A 20546-nucleotide genomic window follows, 5' to 3' on the forward strand; every position below is an offset into this window, starting at 1 on the left:
GTGGTAGTGGTAGTGGTGGATGCTGGACCAATTGGGGCTTTTGTGAATGGGAGGAGGTCGAGGGTTTTTGCAGATCTACAATTCCCTTTTAAGGTTCTTATGGAAGTGTTAGTTGGTGTTAGCTCTTGCATTCTTAGCCATATGGCATCACGTCCCAATTTTGGTCTCGTGTCAACACGGATACTTCGCCATTTTTGGAGAGTCCGAGCATCATTGACAACACTAATGGGAATTTTATTGAGCTAATATAGTACGAGGAATACCATCTTAAACAGCTATATGATGTTAAAAACATTGGATATCACTTTCGAAGGGCAGTGCCATTCAGGTTTATTCAAATGAACATAGACAGGACATAATAAAAGTAAAATTACAGCAAACATTTTCTTTAACCCGAAGGCATTGTTAAAGTTCACAAGAGAAGGTCCCTATGAACAAATTTGAATTAAATGAAAAGAACTATCGTCTCTTTTAAACAATCACTATTTGAAAGAGTGCTACTGATCTATGATCATTATTGAACTAATCAACGAGGCTTGATGGTAGGGAAGACGTCACTAACAAGGTTAATTCCAAGGAGATTGTTGGAGACATAAGTAGAGTAGACTGAAGAAGATGGGGCTAAGGATTCAGAAGTTATGGCATTTAAGTTTAACTTCAATGCAGTGTTGTTACATTCTGGAAGCTCTGAAGATATGGTTTCGAGCTCTCTCACCACTTCCAACATAGAAGGTCTATCCTTTGTTTCAACTTGAGAACACCTGATGGCCAATTGCATAAATTTCTTTATACACTCTGAAGGATATGGCCCCATACTCTCGTCTATGATGGAAAACATCGTTCCAAATTGACATGTCATGTTAACCTGTAAGTACATATCGTGGAAATTAATGAGATGATGTATGATGTGATAAAAGACAAAGCAAGAACTTGAATCTTGTAATGCATGTTCACAGAAGATAGAAATTCATAAATCTATTGTATGATCCTTCTCATTCATCTCGTCAAGCAAGCATATGATCTTAAAAATAAGAATAGGAAAAACTTTATATGAAATCCTTAATGGGGTTTATCATAGTGAAATCCTGTGATACCTCTCTCACAAGGTTCCTTCCATGAGATATAGGCTGCATCCCTGTTAAGATTTCTAAAAATACTACACCAAGGCTATAAACATCGCTTTTTTCCGTCAACTTGTGGGTCAAAAATATTATGGATCAAGATAACCCTGCATATAAATAAAAACATTGTTTTAATACCAAAGGGATATGAAAAGAGAACGCGAAAATGATTGTTGTTACTAGGACGATAAGAGAAACTAATCAACCTAAATATGCCACATGAAAGTTTGATCGAGTAAATTTCTAAGATATACTTTCTCAAATATCTAAGCTTGACACCCTGTAGTAAGTAGGTCATCTTAACATCAATTCTTATTCTATACTACTTTTGGTTGGTAAGTTCAATGCTTGAGTAGAATTTTTAAGAGAATGATGTCTATGAAGAATATTAAAACTGTCTAAACAATTTATCGCTTGAACATCATTCCATCAATCTCATAGTGATCCTCTTAAGTTGCTCTCTCGAAGGATCTCATTGCGTTAGAAACAAATTATTGTTTCTCAGCCAGTCCGAAGCCACGTAAAGGAGGGTTTTAGTAGTTTACATCTAGAATAAACTTTTTGACAAATTTATGACATGAAACCTAGTACAGTGGCAAAAATAAAATTCTTGTAGATAACCCAAAATTTCAATATTTTTTATGAATTCCCCGAATCCATAGGTAGAGTTTATCTTACTGGTGTTCCTTTCACATTGGTGAAGATGTGTGCTTCTGTAACTCTTTTGACATCTGATACTGGTGCAAGCCTTGAGATTCCAAAATCAGATACTTTGGCTGTCCACTTGGAGTCCAACAATATGTTGTTTGCCTTGATATCACGATGAATAACAGGAGGATCAGCTTCTGTATGGAGGTAAAGAATTCCTCTTGCCGAACCTAGTGCAATATGTAATCTTGTCGCAAAACATAGAGGTGATCTATCTCTAGCTGTTAACACGAGTGAAATTTTCACTTGAAAACATAAATTTAGGGAACTTGAGTAACTGAATAAACAAGATTTAGTAGAAATACACACACAAGCAATAATAAGAATGGATCATTACCAGCTAGGAGGTCATGTAATGAACCATTTGGCATGAACTCATACACCAACATCTGTATGCACAAACAAGACAAAGAAAGAATAAACAAATATTAGATAAAGTTTATTCATGAACTGTAAAAGGTAAATTCACTCCAAGTACTGAGAAGATATATTTGAGATTGAATTGTACCTGTTCGTAGTCCTCATCACAATATCCGATCAATGAAACCAGATTTTTGTGATATAAACGAGACAACATTTCTATCTCAGTGTAGAACTCTTTGTCACCTTGCATAGAACCTTGTTGTGCACGCTTTATAGCGACAACAGTGCCATCCGCTAAAGTACCTTTAAAGACCTTTCCGTATCCTCCTTCGCCAACTTGAGTAGCAATGCTAAATCCGCTTGTTGCTGCTTGCAACTCTTTAAAGCTGAATGCCTTCACTCCATCCATTATTATTGTAACTTTTTCGACTAACAAACAAACAAAACGTATGGATAAAAGTCATGTATAATGTAAATGAATAAAAGACCTGTTAATGTGAATAATTAAGCGCGACTCACGCGATTTATTTTTCACAGCATTGAGTGGGAGCTGCTGATTCTTCTTTAAGAATAAAAGTACGGCACCTAAAAACACCATGCTGGCACAAAAGATGGACCCCAACACGATTCCAGCCAAGGCGCCTTTGCTTATTCCTTTACCCTTTAAAGATGGGAGTGGCACTACAGTAACAGAATTTTCAATTCAATTCAATCCAATTTTAGAGCAAAGATTGCTTTTACTGAGAAGTATCAGTTAAAAGTGGCTTACCGTTTAAAAAACTAACATAAGGTCCATTGGCAGTAAAATTAAGGAGTTCATATGGGCCAAATGTATCATTCCCGGGTAGACCGATGGTAGCAAATATGTCTGCAATCCGTTGAATTTCACTTTTGTTAAATTCATGAGAATCATTGGATAACTGAGGGAAGAATTTCAAGAACATTCTTAGCTTTGGACCCTCTTCCCAAGCTAGTGAGTCAATGAAAAACTGATAAGGATACAACTTAACATTTCCAGTTATGTACTCTTTGAATTGATCTCGGTATGGAGGAAAGTCAGACATGCTAGGACTTCTCAGCCGAAGTCCTACCCCAAAAGGTATTGCACAAAAGCACTTAGCTGTTAATACTGGGATATATTCGTAGAAAGTAGGACAAGTAGATGGACAATTTAACACTGGTATGTTCACGATGGTGGCTGTATCATCATCTCCGTAGTCAGACCCACAAAGAAGACCGATGTTCCTTTGAGTTGCATTTTGACAAACAGGATTTCCATGAAGCCTGAAATTTCAACATTTGGGATTCATCAGAATGTCATAGGATTATGCAACCATTTTTCTTCTGCTACTAACAAATTTGATCATGTTTCCATTTTTAATTGCTTGAGGAATCAGAGGAACTAATATGGGTAATAACTGATGCTACTGATGCTGATAATGTATACAAATAAGGACTCACATTAGTGTCACATTTGGAGGGACTTCTAGGACACCAGAAATATCCGAAAGTAGATTGTCCTGAAAATTTCTGCAAAGTGTTATTCTAGATTAAGTAAACTTCGATAATATGTTAAAAAACAAAGAAAAATTAGATACTTACATCAGAAAAGCATAGATTACGTCATTTTTGAACACTGAAAGAATTGCATGCCGAAAGAGAGAGAGATAATGTCCTTTTTTGAGAGAAGTTCTTAAATTACAAAGCATATAAAATTTGACAATTGAGAAGACATGTTTTGTGCAGAAAAAAATGAAGTTATCAAGCCTTACATTTCAAGTTTTGAGTCAGAAGTAAAAGTTCTATCCTTCCAAATGGTAGATGGAACAGATCCGATCAGCAAATTATTATTCAACCTCCTATGGAAAAAAACCCCATTATTCTCAAGCACAAAACTAATGAGAAAAATCAACAATCATGAGAACGGAAAAAGTCTAAAATGCTGCAATTCTTTACAATTTCTGGAGACGAGGAAGCCCAGAGAAATTGGAAGGAATATAACCATCAAGCTGATTCTCTGATAGATTACTGGAATATTGTCATACAATGAAGCGATGTATTAGCACAAAGGGCTATAATATCTCACAATGGCAGCATCCATAATGTTACTTACATGGTTGTGATATTGTTAGAGAGTCTGTTTACTGGTATGTTTCCAGTAAGTTGGTTCTTACTAAGATCTCTGTAACTGGAAGAGAACAATTATATTCAAGAACAAAGCAAGCCGATTTTATTTTTTCCCATCAATGCAAGACTTGCACTTGATATCATGTCACTTTGGGACAGATTTTCTAAATGGAACTTAGAGACGTACAAGTAAAGAAGGCTTCGTATGCCACTGAGATCAGGTACTTTTCCTCGCAAATTGCAATTCCCTAGACTCCTGCTTGAATCAAAACGATTTACTATTTTATGGATGCAAATATATTGTCTTCTCTTCCTACCATATACAAGTAATTACGTGATCATCAAAGTTTAGATCTAAAATAGAGTCAAATTTTATGACACGTGACAAGTTGACGAGAAAAAAAGAAACGAAGATAAAGGACTTACAACTTTATGAGCTTGGACATGTTTGCATAAGAGTCGGGAATCACATTCCCCTCAAAGTTATTATTGTTAAGCTGACTGCAATATGTAGAGGAGGGCAACAAATTATTAAAGGCGAAAAGGATTTATCTGATAGAGCAACCAGTCCTTGGACTGGAAAAAACTGAAGTTCTAAAATCGGAACATACAGAATTGTCAAGTTCGGCATTTCTGAATACTCTGTTGGGAGATATCCCGTTAACTTGTTGTTATCCAAAAGGCTGTCATAGGTCACATATTAATGAGTAGAACATAACAACTATGGTGCACTGCACCAATTCAGAGTATTCGTTCTTTACAGCCAAAATTAGTACAAAATTACAATTTAAAGCATGAAACTTACAAGTGTTTAATAGGAAGGGACGAAAGCTCAGGAGGAAGCTGGCCACTGAATGAATTGTTGTTCATGTGGCTGCATTTTCAGATTGATGTTAAAATATGCCTAAATGTTCTGCAACTATAAAGACACTTGGGAAACTCACAAATGTTGAACTTTGGGCAAGTTTACAAATGATTTTGGGATTGATCCAGATAATTGGTTCCGGTCCAACTGAAATAAATGCAAGTTTGGAAGATAACCAAGTTCACCAGGTAATGGCCCTGATAGTTGATTTTCACTCAAAAGCCTGCAATATAAAACAAGAGTTGTTAGAGATTCTCATAGCGTACATCATATCTCAGCTGGGAGGACTGGAGTAGTTGGTTGGCTAGACTAAGTATTATGTCTAAAAGCTGTGACTATCCATTAGAAATGGAAGTTCTCGTCTTGAGATTTGTGTGATAGCATTTATTATAAAAGGCATAGCAATGTACTGAATAAGGTGTTGAAAAAGAATGATGCCAACCCAAACTTATTGAACAAAAGGCATAGTTTGTTTTATATCTCATCTAAAAGACTTCATAGAACACCATGCCATATACCAGTTTCTGTTGTTGATTGAATAAAAAAGAACATGATTCATCATATAAACGTTTGATAACCACTCAATAAACAAGAAATTCATTTAGCAGAGTCAGAGGTATATAAAATCTTGACAATCTACATACAGGATCTCAAGAGCAGTAATGTTGCCAATCTCCTTCGGAATGCTGCCACTGATATTGTTCCACATAAAGTTCCTGACATCAAAGTGGGGAACTGATATCGAAAATCTCACAATACATAACACAATAGAAGTTATACAAATCTGTGGAGACTCACAATCTTTTCATATGAACTAGCTGACCCAGCTCAGGAGCTAATGTACCAGAGAGGTTATAATGCATCAAACGCCTGCATAACCAGGTGAAGGGAATAAGTTCTTTTTCAAAAGCACCATAAGCTTAATCACGAAGTCCTAGTTAATATTATGCAACTTATGTGGATGATAAGAAGGTAGACAACCAAATAATCCAAGGAAACTATTTTCCATAGTATGCGAATTGGTGTACTACTGTCATAATGTTCTCGGAAAAAGGGAGGTCTAACATTGGAAAGAAGCATTAAATAGTGAAGTACGTACAATTCTTGAACGTGCATATATCTATCACCTAAGTTTGTGAAGCATATCACACCATTCCAATTCGAGGCACACGGGTCTTTCTTCTTATCCCAATTGCCGAGATTTTTCCAGGGGTCAGTTAGGTGGCTACGAACTGCTAGTAAAGCGGTAACTGCAGTAGTCACAATGATAGATTGAAACACACTTGTTACATAGTTTATATATATACACACACACACACACACACACACACACATATATATATATACACACACACACATATATATATATATATATGCACACACACACACACATATATATATATATATATGCGTGTGTACATATATGTGTACACATATATGTATGCACACACACACACACATATATATGTGTGTGTGTGTGTGCATATATATATATATATATGTGTGTGTGTGTATATATATATATGTGTGTGTGTGTGTGTGTGTGTGTGTGTATATATATAAACTATGTAACAGAAAACCTTCCAGGGGATCTGTAATTTGTCCATAAGCAAGTCGAGCAGAAAAACTCGATGAAAGAGCAAAAAATATTGCAATGAAATATAATGTTCTCCGAGCCATCTGCAGGTGAAACAACAAGAAGAAGATGCTAAAATATCTATTCTAACTTCCAACAAAAACATAAATACATAAACTGAGGAAGAAGTTGGTCCAAAGGAGTTTGAAGACAAGAATAAACAACTAAGCGAGGTGAATGAAAGGAGGCTCAACAGCTTGTCTAATGGACGATTAGTGAATGTATAAACTGGTAATGGTGGGCTAGGGGATGCATTTTTATTATTGTTATTCCTTCAATTAACTTAAACACAGAGACTTAAAAAGAATTTTAAAGACAAACTTTAGCTAAGAATTTGTTCCGTGTCAAACAGCTCGAGCTTTCAGATGAAAAACAAACATGCGAGAAAATATGGGTTAGGAGAAGATAAGCATGCTATCCCTGGAGTCACTTTTATTAGTTGAGCAAAGGCCCTTACACATGCAAAAAATGAGTCCAGCCTAGAATTGATACTCAAGCGATATCTGTGTTGAAGACAAAGTTTAAATAAACAAATGTAATCTTTCCGCTTAAGTTTTTAGACAAGTGACTGATAAGTAAGTTAGGACTTGAGTAGTCATAGGTCTTTGAACTGATAAAAATAATTTGGTATATAGCTTTGTCAGTGGGGTTTTAAGTTTGACATTGGTGATTGTTATTAATATGTTGATAAAAATTGAGTCCCTACAATTTGGGAGTAGAAAACGACTTTTCTAGGAATATGACTATAGACATAAGATGACATGAAAGGGAAGACAAATTCAGCATTAATTGTCAATATAGAGGGATTTTTAGAGCATCTCCAACCCCATCCGTTTGCACCATAATTCACCAAATTTTTGGTGCAAATCTCCTCCAACCCACTGCACCATTTTGGTGCAATACTATTCATTTACATCATTTTGCACCAAAATTGTTAAATAACTTTTCACCTTTTTCTTCCACTTTGCACCAATTTTTGTTAAGGGTATATTTGTCCATTTGTTATACAATAAATTTTAATTCTAAATTTTTTCGTTGTTGTTGTTGTTGTTGTTGTTGTTGTTGTTGTTGTTGTTGTTGTTGTTGTTGTTATTATTATTATTATTATTATTATTATTGTTATGTCCATTTATAATAGATTTTAATTATTTAATCAATAATAATTAATTGTGAATACTATTTCGACTTTGTAATATCATGATATTGCGATTCTAAATGTATTACATATTTTTTTAATATTATAATTTAATATTTTTTTTAGTTGTTTTATTTCTATTAATTGTACTACATTTTTTAAATTTATTAATGAATTCAATATTTTTTTAACTAAACGTAATTATTTATTTAATAATTTATGTAGTAGAAAAATAGATAATTTTTTAGATAAATAAATTGTTAAGAATTAAAAAAATGAAGAAAATTATTAAACACTATACATTTGGTGCAACTTTTGGTGTAATATGTTGGAGATAATTTTTTGTTTAATGCAAGATTTGATGCAAAATGGTGCAAATTTTTGTGGAAGGTTGGAGATGGCCTAGGTCTCCACCAAGACCCAATGGAAGTTTTCATTTTCAGCATTTTTTGTCAATATAACATTGGAAATTTTATACATGATTGGACTATGTTTGCTTATTGCTTCAACGAAACAATTACATTCTTGTAATGTCTCTCGGTTGGTAGATATTTTTCTTTTTCTTTCATTTGTTTTTTGTTCCATTTCATAGTTGACAAACCAAGTATATTATTTACAAAATCACACTTGGGGAGATGAAATCCTATGGGATTATAAGAGGACCTAAGATGGGTGTATCACTTGGTCACCGATATACTTCATAAAGAGTAGAGTGGTCTAAAGTGTAGATTTTACTTGCTATATAATTGTGTATGAAAACTGCACGTATCTTACTGGTTATTTTTCGAATACTCACTCTTACAAATTTTTACATGTTAGTTCGGTCCGATTGGAATTGTGGCGGGATGATGATGCAGATTGCCAAGTAAATCAATGAAAGGAAAAAGAAGTTAAACAGTTAGTTTGTTTTTTTCATGTCTCTAAATTTAATTGTTAATTTTATTTGTTCAAAGACTCATTTGTTTAATTAGTCCATTGATTGTGTTTAAATTTTTAGAAGCACGTATTTAATCATGTATTTTAGGCTTGAGACAAAAAAATTTCTGATAAATAGGACTCGAGAAATTGAAGTTTAAAAAATTGTCAATTATTATATTTAATTTGGTTGATTGTTAGCATTGATGTCACGTGTAGGTACATTAGAGATCATACTTTTAGCGGTTGGTTAGGAATCTATTTTTGGTGAGATAAGTATTTATTATATATTTTATATCAATTCAACTACATGTGTCATATCATGATTTGTTTTACCAAAATTTAATTCCTAACCAAGTTTGGTACACGTTTTCTTCCATCAAAATTTGCACTATGACTCAACTACTTTTTTTTACTATAAATAGTATGCAATTGTCCCATAATTTTGCACCAAGAAATTTCACACGACAGATAATTTCAAAAAGTCAATCACGATTTTATTGACACGCTCGAGAAAGTAGAAACGATATTGGAATTCTTTTAATTATTAGACAAAGTAAGATACATTATGTGCAACTGTTTTCATTTTCTTATGCTTTTATATTCAATTAAATATGCAAGGATTGGCAGTGGACCTTCGGGTTCTATAAAAAGGGAGATGAAATCCTACGAGATTATAAGAGGACCTAAGATGGGTGTATCACTTGGTCACCGATATACTTCATAAAGAGTGGAGTGGTATAAAATGTAGATTTTATTTGCTATATAATTGTGTATAAAAACTGCACATAACTTACTGGGTATTTTTCGAATACTCACTCTTACAAATTTTTATAGGTTAGTTTGGTTCGATTAGAATTATGGCGGGATGATGATGCGGATGGCCAAGTAAATCAATGAAAGGAAAAAGAAGTTAAACAGCTAGTTTGTTTTTTTCATGTCTCCAAATTTAATTGTTAATTTTATTTGCTCAAAGACTCATTTGTTTAATTAGTCCATTGATTGTGTTTAAATTTTTAGAAACTCAGATCTCACCTTTAAATTGATATTTATGGTCGAAAATGAAGAATTTCATTTTATTTGAGACGTTCTGCAATTATTAAAGAGAAAATTGAGTTTTTCTTAACGCACCAGCGTTCATAAAAATTTTGGGGGGTTACAATTTGGTATCAGAGCACGGTTCTACTTTCCAGTAGACATTTTTCTTAAAAAAAAAAAAAGAAAAAGAAAAATAGTAATAAATTTGACATGTGTACAAAAAAATAAAAAAAAAATAGTGAACAATGCAGAATAATGCACGGCACTATTACCAAAGTGGATTTTTTTTCCTACCCTTTTTTCTTTGTGTTTGAAGGTCAAATGTTTGTGTAAATTGATTTTAAATGGTTATTTTACATTTTTTTAAAACTTTTATTTAATGACATTCCTATTTTAGAGGATTTCATAATAAATTAAATCAAAATATTTTTATAAGGATTACGAGTTTATGGATAATGTTTTCATAAAAATTTTAATACTGTAATGTGTAAAGAATTCTTGGCACGTGACACTCACTATTCGACCACTCTCCAATTGATCCGAGGTAGGAAAAGAGATGTCATTCTTTTAATATGATTATGAGTTTTCTTACTTTATGTTATGTACTATTATGAGTATGTCAAAGTAAGGTTGGCAACGGTTCGGTTATGCGTCGGTTCGGCCAAAACCATAACCGCGCCACCAATTTTTTGACCATATCATAATCGCACCATAACTACGTAAATTGGTTCGGTTCGGTTTGGTTAATAACCACGAAAATAAATTATTTTTTATAGAAAATAAATTATTTTTTATAGGTTCATCCGTCAAATTGATTTAAACAATTTATGAAAAAATTCAATGAAAACAAAAACACTATTCCAAACGAAAATGCAAACATTATCAAACAATATTCTAAACGAAAATCTAAACATTATCCCAATTTTCAATTGCAAAATACAAATTTAACAAACAATATTATTAATATAACAATACTAAAGTTTTCCTTCATTCTTAATTGTTATGCATCGAAGTTACTTAATTCATTCTTCCCCACAAGTCTTACTATTATAGATCAGCACTCAAAGTTGATTCCTATATAGTAAATAAGAAATGCAAGTAGAGAATATAACGATACTACCTATTTCATAATGGTCTTAACTAAGATTTAAATAAAAAAAATGTACCTCTTCGTCAGCTTCTTTCTCGCCAAACGTTGCACAAGTTCTAAAGTATGATGAAGGGTATAATTTTCCACACACAATAAAAAAAAATTAACAATAAAAGGAATTGTATAAATAACAAATATGAAATAATAAATCCTACCATGAATATCAGTCTAAAGCCACTCATAAATCTACCACTAGTACTAAACGTCGACACAGATGCCACAGTAAATACTGGAATAGCTAATAAATCTCTTAAAACCTTCTGTAAAGTTGGATATTTTATTGAATTTGCTTTCCACCTAGTCAATAAATCAAAACCATCAATCCTTGGCAATACTAGCTCATCTAGAAAAATGTCGAACTCTATTTTTACATGATCAGCAGTAATAGAATGGCTAACAAATGTATCAAATTTTCGGAGGCAACGACAACTTGGACTGTGGAGGCAGTGGAGCCGTGCATGAGTTTGTGGTTTGTGGAAAGTAAGGTTTGCATTTATATACTGTCATACTAATGCTATTTTGGCTAATGGTAAGTGGGGTAGATTTAATGGGGGGGGGATTTTGTTTTGGGCCGGATAGAAAAGTAGTGTAAAGCCCAATAATCTATTCAATTGTATGTGTTATTTATTTATTTTTTTGGCTCTTTTTTTTTTAAGTGGGTAGCCGGTTCGATTTCGGTTCGACGGCGTAAATACCATACCCGTACCGCCATGAACCGGTTCATTAAAATCAAAACCATATCTACCCCATTGCACCATCGGTTCGATTTTTTTCACCCCATTCAGTTCGGTTAGTCGCGATTTTAGATTTTGACGGTTCAAATTGCCATCTCAATGTCAAAGTCAAGTATCCAAAGCTTTTCGACTAAGTTAATTTCCACGACGAAATTTTTTAAGAAAGGGAGATTGTAATACACCGAAAATTTTAGAATATAAACTTATGTGTTCAGTATATCATATTTTATTATTTTGAAAGTTGAAAGACTAATAAATTCTTATGTTTTTGAGTCAAATATTTAGATTTTGACAGAGTGATTATAAGTATATCAATATGACACTCGTTGGATAGCTCGTATTTAATCATGTATTTTAGGCTTGAGAAAAAGTTAATTTAGTTAAATAGGACCTGAGATATTAAAGTTTAAAAAAATTGTCAATTATTATATTTAATTTAGTTGATTGTTAATATTGATAGTCACGTGTAGGTGCATAGAAATCATACTTTTAGTGGTTGGTTAGGAATCTATTTTTGGTGAGATAAGCATTTATTATATATTTTATATCAATTCAAGCGCACGTGTCATATAATGATTTGTTTTACCAAAATTTAATTCCTATCCAAGTTTGGTACATGTTTTCTTTCATCAAAATTGGTACTATGACTCAACTACTTTTTTTTTTTTTTAACTATAAATAGCGTGCAATTGTCCCATAATTTTCCACCAAGAAATTTTACACGACAGATAATTTCAAAAAGTTAATCACGATTTTATTGACACGCTCGAAAAAGTAGAAAAGATATTGGAATTCTTTTAATTATTAGACGAAGTAAGATACAGTATGTGCAATTGTTTTCGTTTCCTTATACTTTTATATTCAATTGAATGTGCAAGGATTGACAGTGGACCTTCGGGTTCTGTAAAAAGGGAGATGAAATTCTACGGAATTATAAAAGGATCTAAGATGGGTTTGTTACTTGGTCATCGATATACTTCATAAAGAGTAGAGAGGTATGAACTGTAGAATTTATTTGCTATATAATTGTGTATGAAAATTACACGTATCTTACTGAATACTCAATCTCACAAATTTTTACAGGTTAGTTTGGGCTGATTGAAATTGTGGCGGGATGATGATGCGGATTGCGAAGTAAATCAATGAAAGGAAAAAGAAGTTAAACAGTTTGTTTTCTTTTCATGTCTCTAAATGTAATTGTTAATTTTATTTGCTCAAAGACTCATTTGTTTAATTAGTCCATTGATTATGTTTAAATTTTTAGAAACTCGGATCTCGCCTTTAAATTGATATTTATGGTCGAAAATGAAGAATTTCGTTTTATTTGAGACGTTCCACAATTACTAAAGATAAAATTGAATTTTTCGTAACACACCAGAGTTCATAAAAATTTTGGGGGCGTTAAAATTTGGTATCAAAGCAAAGTTCTACTTTCCTGTAGACATTTTTCTTAAAAAAAGAAAAAGAAAAATAGTAATAAATTCGACATATGTACAAAATTTTTTTTTAAAAAAATAGCGAACAATGTAGAATAATGCGCGGCACTATTGCCAAAGTGGATTTTTTTCCTACCCTTTTTTCCTTGTGTTTGAAGGTTAAATGTTTGTTTAAATTGATTTTAAATGGTTATTTTACATTTTTTGGAAACTTTTATTTAATGACATTCCTATTTTAGAGGTTTTCGTAATAAATTAAATCCAAATATTTTTATAAGGATTATGAGTTTAAGGATAATGTTTTTATAAAAATTTTAATACTGTAATGTGTAAGAATTCTTGGCACGTGATGCTCACTATTCGACCACTCTCCAATTGATCCGAGGTAGGAAAAGAGATGTCATTCTTTTAATACGTTTATGAGTTTTCTTACTTTATGTTATGTACTATTATGAGTATGTCAAAGTCAAGTATCCAAAGCTTTTCGACTAAGTTAATTTCCACGACGAAATTTTTTAAGAATGAGAGATTGTAATGCCCCGAAAATTTTAGAATATAAACTTATGTGTTTAGTGTATCATATTTTATTATTTTGAAAGTTGAGGGACTAAAGTGAAATATGTTGCAAATTCTTATGTTTTTGGGTCGAATATTTAGATTTTGACAGAGTGATAATAAGTATATCAATATGGTACTTGTTGGATAGCTTGTATTTAATTATGTATTTTAGGCTTGAGAAAAAATTATTTAAGATAAATAGGACTTGAAATATTGAAGTTTAAAAAAAATTGTCAATTATTATATTTAATTTAGTTGATTGTTAATATTGATGGTCACGTATAGGTACATAGAGATCATACATTTAGTGGTTGGTTAGGAATCTATTTTTGGTGAGATAAGTATTTATTATATATTTTATATCAATTCAAGTATATGTGTTATATCATGATTTGTTTTACCAAAATTTAATCCCTATCCAAGTTTGGTACACGTTTTCTTCCGTCAAAATTTGTACGAAGACTCAACTAATTTTTTTTTAATTATAAATAGTCTGCAATTGTCCCATAATTTTCCACCAAGAAATTTTACACAACAAATAATATCAAAAAGTCAATCACGATTTTATCGACACGCTCGAGAAAGTAGAAATGATATTGGAATTCTTTTAATTATTAGACGAAGTAAGATACATTATGTGCAATTGTTTTCGTTTTCTTATTCTTTTATATTCAATTAAATATGCAAGGATTGGCAGTGGACCTTCGGGTTCTATAAAAAGGGAGATGAAATCCTAGGAGATTATAAGAGAACCTAAGATGGGTGTGTAGAGTAGAGTGGTAAGAAGTGTAGATTTTATTTGTTGTATAATTGTGTATGAAAATTGTACGTATCGTACTGGGTGTTTTTCGAATTCTCACGCTTACAAATTTTACAAGTCAGTTCGGGCCGATTGAAATTGTGGCGGGATGATGATGCGGATTGCCAAGTCAAACAATGAAAGGAAAATGAAGTTAAACACTTAGTTTGTTTTTTTCATGTCTCTAAATTTAATTGTTAGTTTTATTTGTTCAAAGACGCATTTGTTTAATTAGTCCATTGATTGTGTTTAAATTTTTAAAAACTCATATCGCGCGTTTAAATTGATATTTATAGTCGAAAATGAAGAATTTCGTTTTATTTGAGACGTTCCGCAATTATTAAAGAGAAAATTGAGTATTTCGTGCCACACCAGCGTTTATAAAATTTTGGGGACGTTATAGTTTGGTATTAGAGCAGGGTTCTGCTTTCCTGCAGACATTTTTCTTAAAAAAAAAAAGAATAATAGTAATAAATTTGACATATGCACAAAAAAAAATTCAAAAAATAGTGAACAATGCAGAATAATGCGCGGCACTATTAACAAAGTGGATTTTTTAAAAAAAATTTCTACCCTTTTTTCCTTGTGTGTTGAAGGTTAAATGTTTGTGTAAATTGATTTTAAATGGTGATTTTTCATTTTTTTCAAACTTTTATTTAATGACATTCCTATTTTAGAGGATTTCATAATAAATTAAATCAAAGTATTTTTATAAGGATTATGAGTTTAAGGATAATGTTTTCATAAAAAATTTAATACTGTATTGTGTAAAGAATTCTTGGCACGCAATGCTCACTATTCGACCACTCTCCAATTGATCCGAGGTATGACCAGGGATGTCATTCTTTTAATATGATTATGAGTTTTCTTACTTTATGTTATGTACTCTTATGAGTATGTCAAAGTCAAGTATCCAAAGCTTTTCGACTAAGTTAATTTCCACGACGAAATTTTTTAAGAAGGGGAGACTGTAACACCCCAAAAATTATAGAATATAAACATACGTGTTCTATGTATCATATTTTATTATTTTGAAAGTTGAGAGACTAAAGTGAAATATGATTATATATATATATATATTTGACAGAGTGATAATAAGTATTTCGGTATGGTATTCAGTATGGCACTCGTTGGATAGCTTGTTTCTAATAATATATTTTAGACTTGAGAAAAAGTTAATTAAGATAAATAGGACCCAAGATATTGAAGTTTAAAATAATTGAAAATTAATATATTTAATTTAGTTGATTGTTAATATTGATGGTCACTTGTAGGTACATAGCGATCATACTTTTAGTGGTTGGCTAGGAATCTATTTTTGGTGAGATAAGTATTTATTATATATTTTATATCAATTCAAGTACATGTGTCATATCATGATTTGTTTTACCAAAATTTAATTCCTATCCAAGTTCGTACATGTTTTCTTCCATCAAAATTTGCACTAAGACTCTACTACTTTTTCTTTATTATAAATAGTGTGCAATTGTCCCATAATTTTCCACCAAGAAATTTTACAAGATAGATAAATTCGAATAGTCAATCACGATTTTATAGTCACGGTCGAGAAGGTAGAAAAGATATTGAAATTCTTTTAATTATTAAACGAAGTGAGATACTTTATGTGCAAGTGTTTTCGTTTCTTTATGCTTTTATATTCAATTAAGTATGCGAGGATTTGTAGTGGACCTTCAGGCTCTATTAAAGGGGAGAAGAAATCCTACGAGATTATATGAGGATCTAACATGGGTGTATCACTTGGTCATCAATATACTCCATAAAGAGTAGAGTGATATGAAGTGTAGATTTTATTTGCTAAATAATTGTGTATGAAAACTGCATGTATCTTATTTGATGTTTTTGGAATACTCACTCTTACAAATTTTTACAGGTTAGTTCAGGTCGATTGGAATTGTGGCGAGATGATGATGCGGACTGCCAAGTGAATCGATGAAAGAAAAAAGAAGTTAAATAGTTAGTTTTTTTTTCATGTCTCTAAATTTAATTGTTAATTTTTATTTTTTTAAGGACTCATTTGATTAATTAGTCTATTGATTGTGTTTAAATTTTTGGAAAGTCAGATCTCGCGTTTAAATTGATATTTATGGTTGAAAATAAAGAATTTCTTTTCATTTGAGACATTCCGCAATTATTAAGGAGAAAATTGAGTTTTTCATAAGACACCATGGTTTATAAAAATTTGGGGCCATAACAGTTTGGTATCAGAATACGATTCTACTTTCCTACAGACATTTTTCTTAAAAAAAAAAGAATAATAGTAATAAATTCGGCATATGTACAAAAAAAAAATAGTGAACAATGCAGAATAATGCGCGACACTGTTACCAAAGTGGATTTTTTTATTTTTTATTTTCAACCCGTTTTCCCTTGTGTTTGAAGGTTAAGTATTTGTGTAAATTGATTTTCAATGGTTATTTTACATTTTTTTAAAACTTTTATTTAATGGCATTCCTATTTTAGAGTACTTCTTAATAAAATAAATCAAAGTATTTTTATAAGGATTATGAGTTTAAGGATAATGTTTTCATAAAAATCTTAATACTGTAATATGTAAAGAATTCTTGGCACGCGATGCACACTATTCGACCACTCTCCAATTGATCTGAGGTATGACAAGAGATGTCATTCTTTTAATATGATTATGAGTTTTCTTACTTTATGTTATTTAATATTATGAGTATGTCAAAGTCAAGTATCCAAAGCTTTTCGACTAAGGTAATTTCCACGACAAAATTTTTTAAGAAGGGGAGATTGTAACACCCCGAAAATTTTAGAATATAAACTTACGTGTTCTATGTATCATATTTTATTATTTTGAAAGTTGAGGGACTAAAGGGAAATATGTTCTAAATCCTATGGTTTTGGTCGAATATTTTTACTTTGACAGAGTGCTAATAAATATATCAGTATAGTACTTGTTGGATAGCTCTTGTCTAATCATGTATTTTAAGCTTGAGAAAAAGCTAATTAAGATAAATAGGACCCGAGATAATGAAGTTTAAAATAATTGACAATTAATATATTTAATTTAGTTGATTGTTAAAATTGATGGTCACTTATAGGTACATAGCAATTATACTTTTTGTGGTTGGTTAGGAATCTATTTTTGGTGAGACAAGTATTTATTATATATTATCAAGTACATGTGTCATATCATGATTTGTCTCACCAAAATTTAATTCCTATCCAAGTTTGGTACATGTTTTCTTCCATCAAAATTTGTACTAAGAATCAACTACTTTTTTTTTATTATTATAAATAGTGTGCAATTGTCCCATAATTTTCCACAGAAATTTTACACGACAAATAAATTCGAAAAGTCAATTATGATTTTATTGACACAGTCAAGAAGGTAGAAAAGATGTTGGAATTCTTTTGATTATTAAATGAAGTGAGATACTTTATGTATAAGTGTTTTCGTTTTCTTATACTTTTATATTTAATTAAGTATGCAAGAATTTCTAGTAGACCTTTGGGCTTTATAAAAAGGGAGATGAAATCCTATGGGATTATAAGAGAACATAAGATGGGTGTGTCACTTGGTCATCGATATACTCCATAAAGAGTAGAGTGGTAAGAAATGTATATTTTATTTGTTATATAATTGTGTATGAAAATTGCACATATCTTATTGGGTGTTTTTGGAATACTCACTGTTACAAATTTTTACAGGTTAGTTCGGGCCGATTGGAAACGTGGCGGGATGATGATACGGACTGCCAAGTGAATCGATGAAAGGAAAAAAAAGTTAAACAGTTAGTTTGTTTTTTTATATCTCTAAATTTAATTGTTAGTTTTATTTGTTTAAATACTAATTTGTTTAATTAGTCCATTAATTGTGTTTAAATTTTTGGAGAGTCTAATCTCGCGTTTAAATTGATATTTACGGTTGAAAATAAAGAATTTCTTTTTATTTGAGATATTTTGCAATTATTAAGGAGAAAATTGAGTTTTTCATAACACACTAGCGTTTATAAAAATTTGGGGGCGTTACAGTTTGGTATCAAGACACGGTTCTACTTTCCTGTAGACATTTTTCTTTTAAAAAAAAAGAATAATAGTAATAAATTCGACATATGTACCAAACAAAATTAAAAAAATAGTGAACAATGCAAAATAATAGGCAGCACTGTTACCAAAGTGGATTTTTTTTCCTACCCTTTTTTCCTTGTGTTTGAAGGTTAAATGTTTGTGTGAATTGATTTTAAATGGTTATTTTACATTTTTTGAAACTTTTATTTAATGACATTCTTGCTTTAGAGGATTTCGTAATAAATTAAATCAAAATATTTTTATAAGGATTATGAGTTTAAGGATAATGTTTTCATAAAATTTTAATACTATAATGTGTAAAGAATTCTTGGCACGTGATGCTCACTATTCGACCACTGTCCAATTGATCCGAGGTATGAAAAGAGATGTCATTCTTTTAATATGATTATGAGTTTTCTTACTTTATGTTGTGTACTATTATGAGTATGTCAAAGTCATGTATCCAAAGCTTTTCGACTAAGTTAATTTCCACAATGAAATTTTTTAAGAAGGGTAGATTGTAGCAACCCGAAAATTTTAGAATATAAACTTACGTCTTCTATGTATCATATTTTATTATTTTGAAAGTTGAGAGACTAAAGTGAAATATGTTCTAAATCCTATGGTTTTGGTCGAATATTTTTATTTTGACAAAGTGATAATAAGTATATCAGTATGGTACTCGTTGGATAGCTCGTATCGAATCATGTATTTTAGGCTTGAGAAAAAGTTAACTAAGATAAATAGGACCCGAGATATTGAAGTTTAAAATAATTGACAATTAATATATTTAATTTAGTTGATTGTTAATATTGATGGTCACTTGTAGGTACATAGCGATCATACTTTTAGCGGTTGGTTAGGAATCTATTTTTGGTTAGATAAGTATTTATTATTTATTTTATATCAATTCAAGTACACGTGTCATATCATGATTTGTTTTACCAAAATTTAATTCCTATCCAAGTTTGGTACATGTTTTCTTCCATCAAAATTTGTACTAAGGCTTAACTACTTTATTATTATTAATAGTGTACAATTGTCCCATAATTTTCCACCAAGAAATTTTACATGACAGTTAAATTTGAAAAGTCAATCATGATTTTATTGACACGGTCGAGAAGGTAGAAAAGATATTGGAATTCTTTTAATTATTAAACAAAGTGAGATACTTTATGTGCAAGTGTTTTCGTTTTCTTGTGCTTTTATATTCAATTAAGTATGCAAGGATTTGCAGTGGACCTTTGGGCTCTATAAAAGGGGAGATGAAATCCTATGGGATTATAAGAGGACCTAAGATGGGTTTATCACTTTGTCATCGATATACTCCATAAAGAGTAGAGTGGTATGAAGTGTAGATTTTATTTGCTATATAATTGTGTAGAAAACTGCACATATTTTATTTGGTGTTTTTGGAATACTCACTCTTACAAATTTTTATAGGTTAGTTCGGGCTGATTGGAATTGTGGCGGGATGATGATGCGAACTGCTAAGTGAATCGATGAAAGGAAAAAGAAGTTAAAGAGGAAGTTTGTCTTTTCATGTCTCTAAATTTAATTTTTAGTTTTATTTGTTTAAAGACTCATTTGTTTAATTAGTCCATTGATTGTGTTTAAATTTTTGGAAAGTCAAATCTCGCGTTTAAATTGATATTTATAGTTGAAAATAAAGAATTTCTTTTTATTTGAGACATTCCGCAATTATTAAAGAGAAAATTGAGTTTTTCTTAACACACCAGCATTTATAAAAATTTGGAGGGTGTTACGGTTTAGTATCAGAACACGGTTCTATTTTCCTAAAGACATTTTTCTTAAAAAAAAGATTAATAGTAATAAATTCGACATATGTACAAAAAAAATTAAAAAAATAGTGAACAATGCAGAATAATGCACGGCACTATTACCAAA

At 31.2% G+C, this 20546-nt stretch overlaps 1 pseudogene; it reads right to left on the reverse strand.

The window, feature by feature from the left end:
- Window positions 1-301: 301 nt before the first annotated feature.
- LOC111381461 lies at window positions 302-7354 on the reverse strand (annotated as a pseudogene).
- Between the last annotated feature and the right edge of the window lie 13192 nt (window positions 7355-20546).

Source organism: Olea europaea, unplaced genomic scaffold, assembly GCF_002742605.1.
Source record: "Olea europaea var. sylvestris unplaced genomic scaffold, O_europaea_v1 scaffold231, whole genome shotgun sequence".
In the NCBI taxonomy this organism is placed as follows: Eukaryota; Viridiplantae; Streptophyta; class Magnoliopsida; order Lamiales; family Oleaceae; genus Olea; species Olea europaea.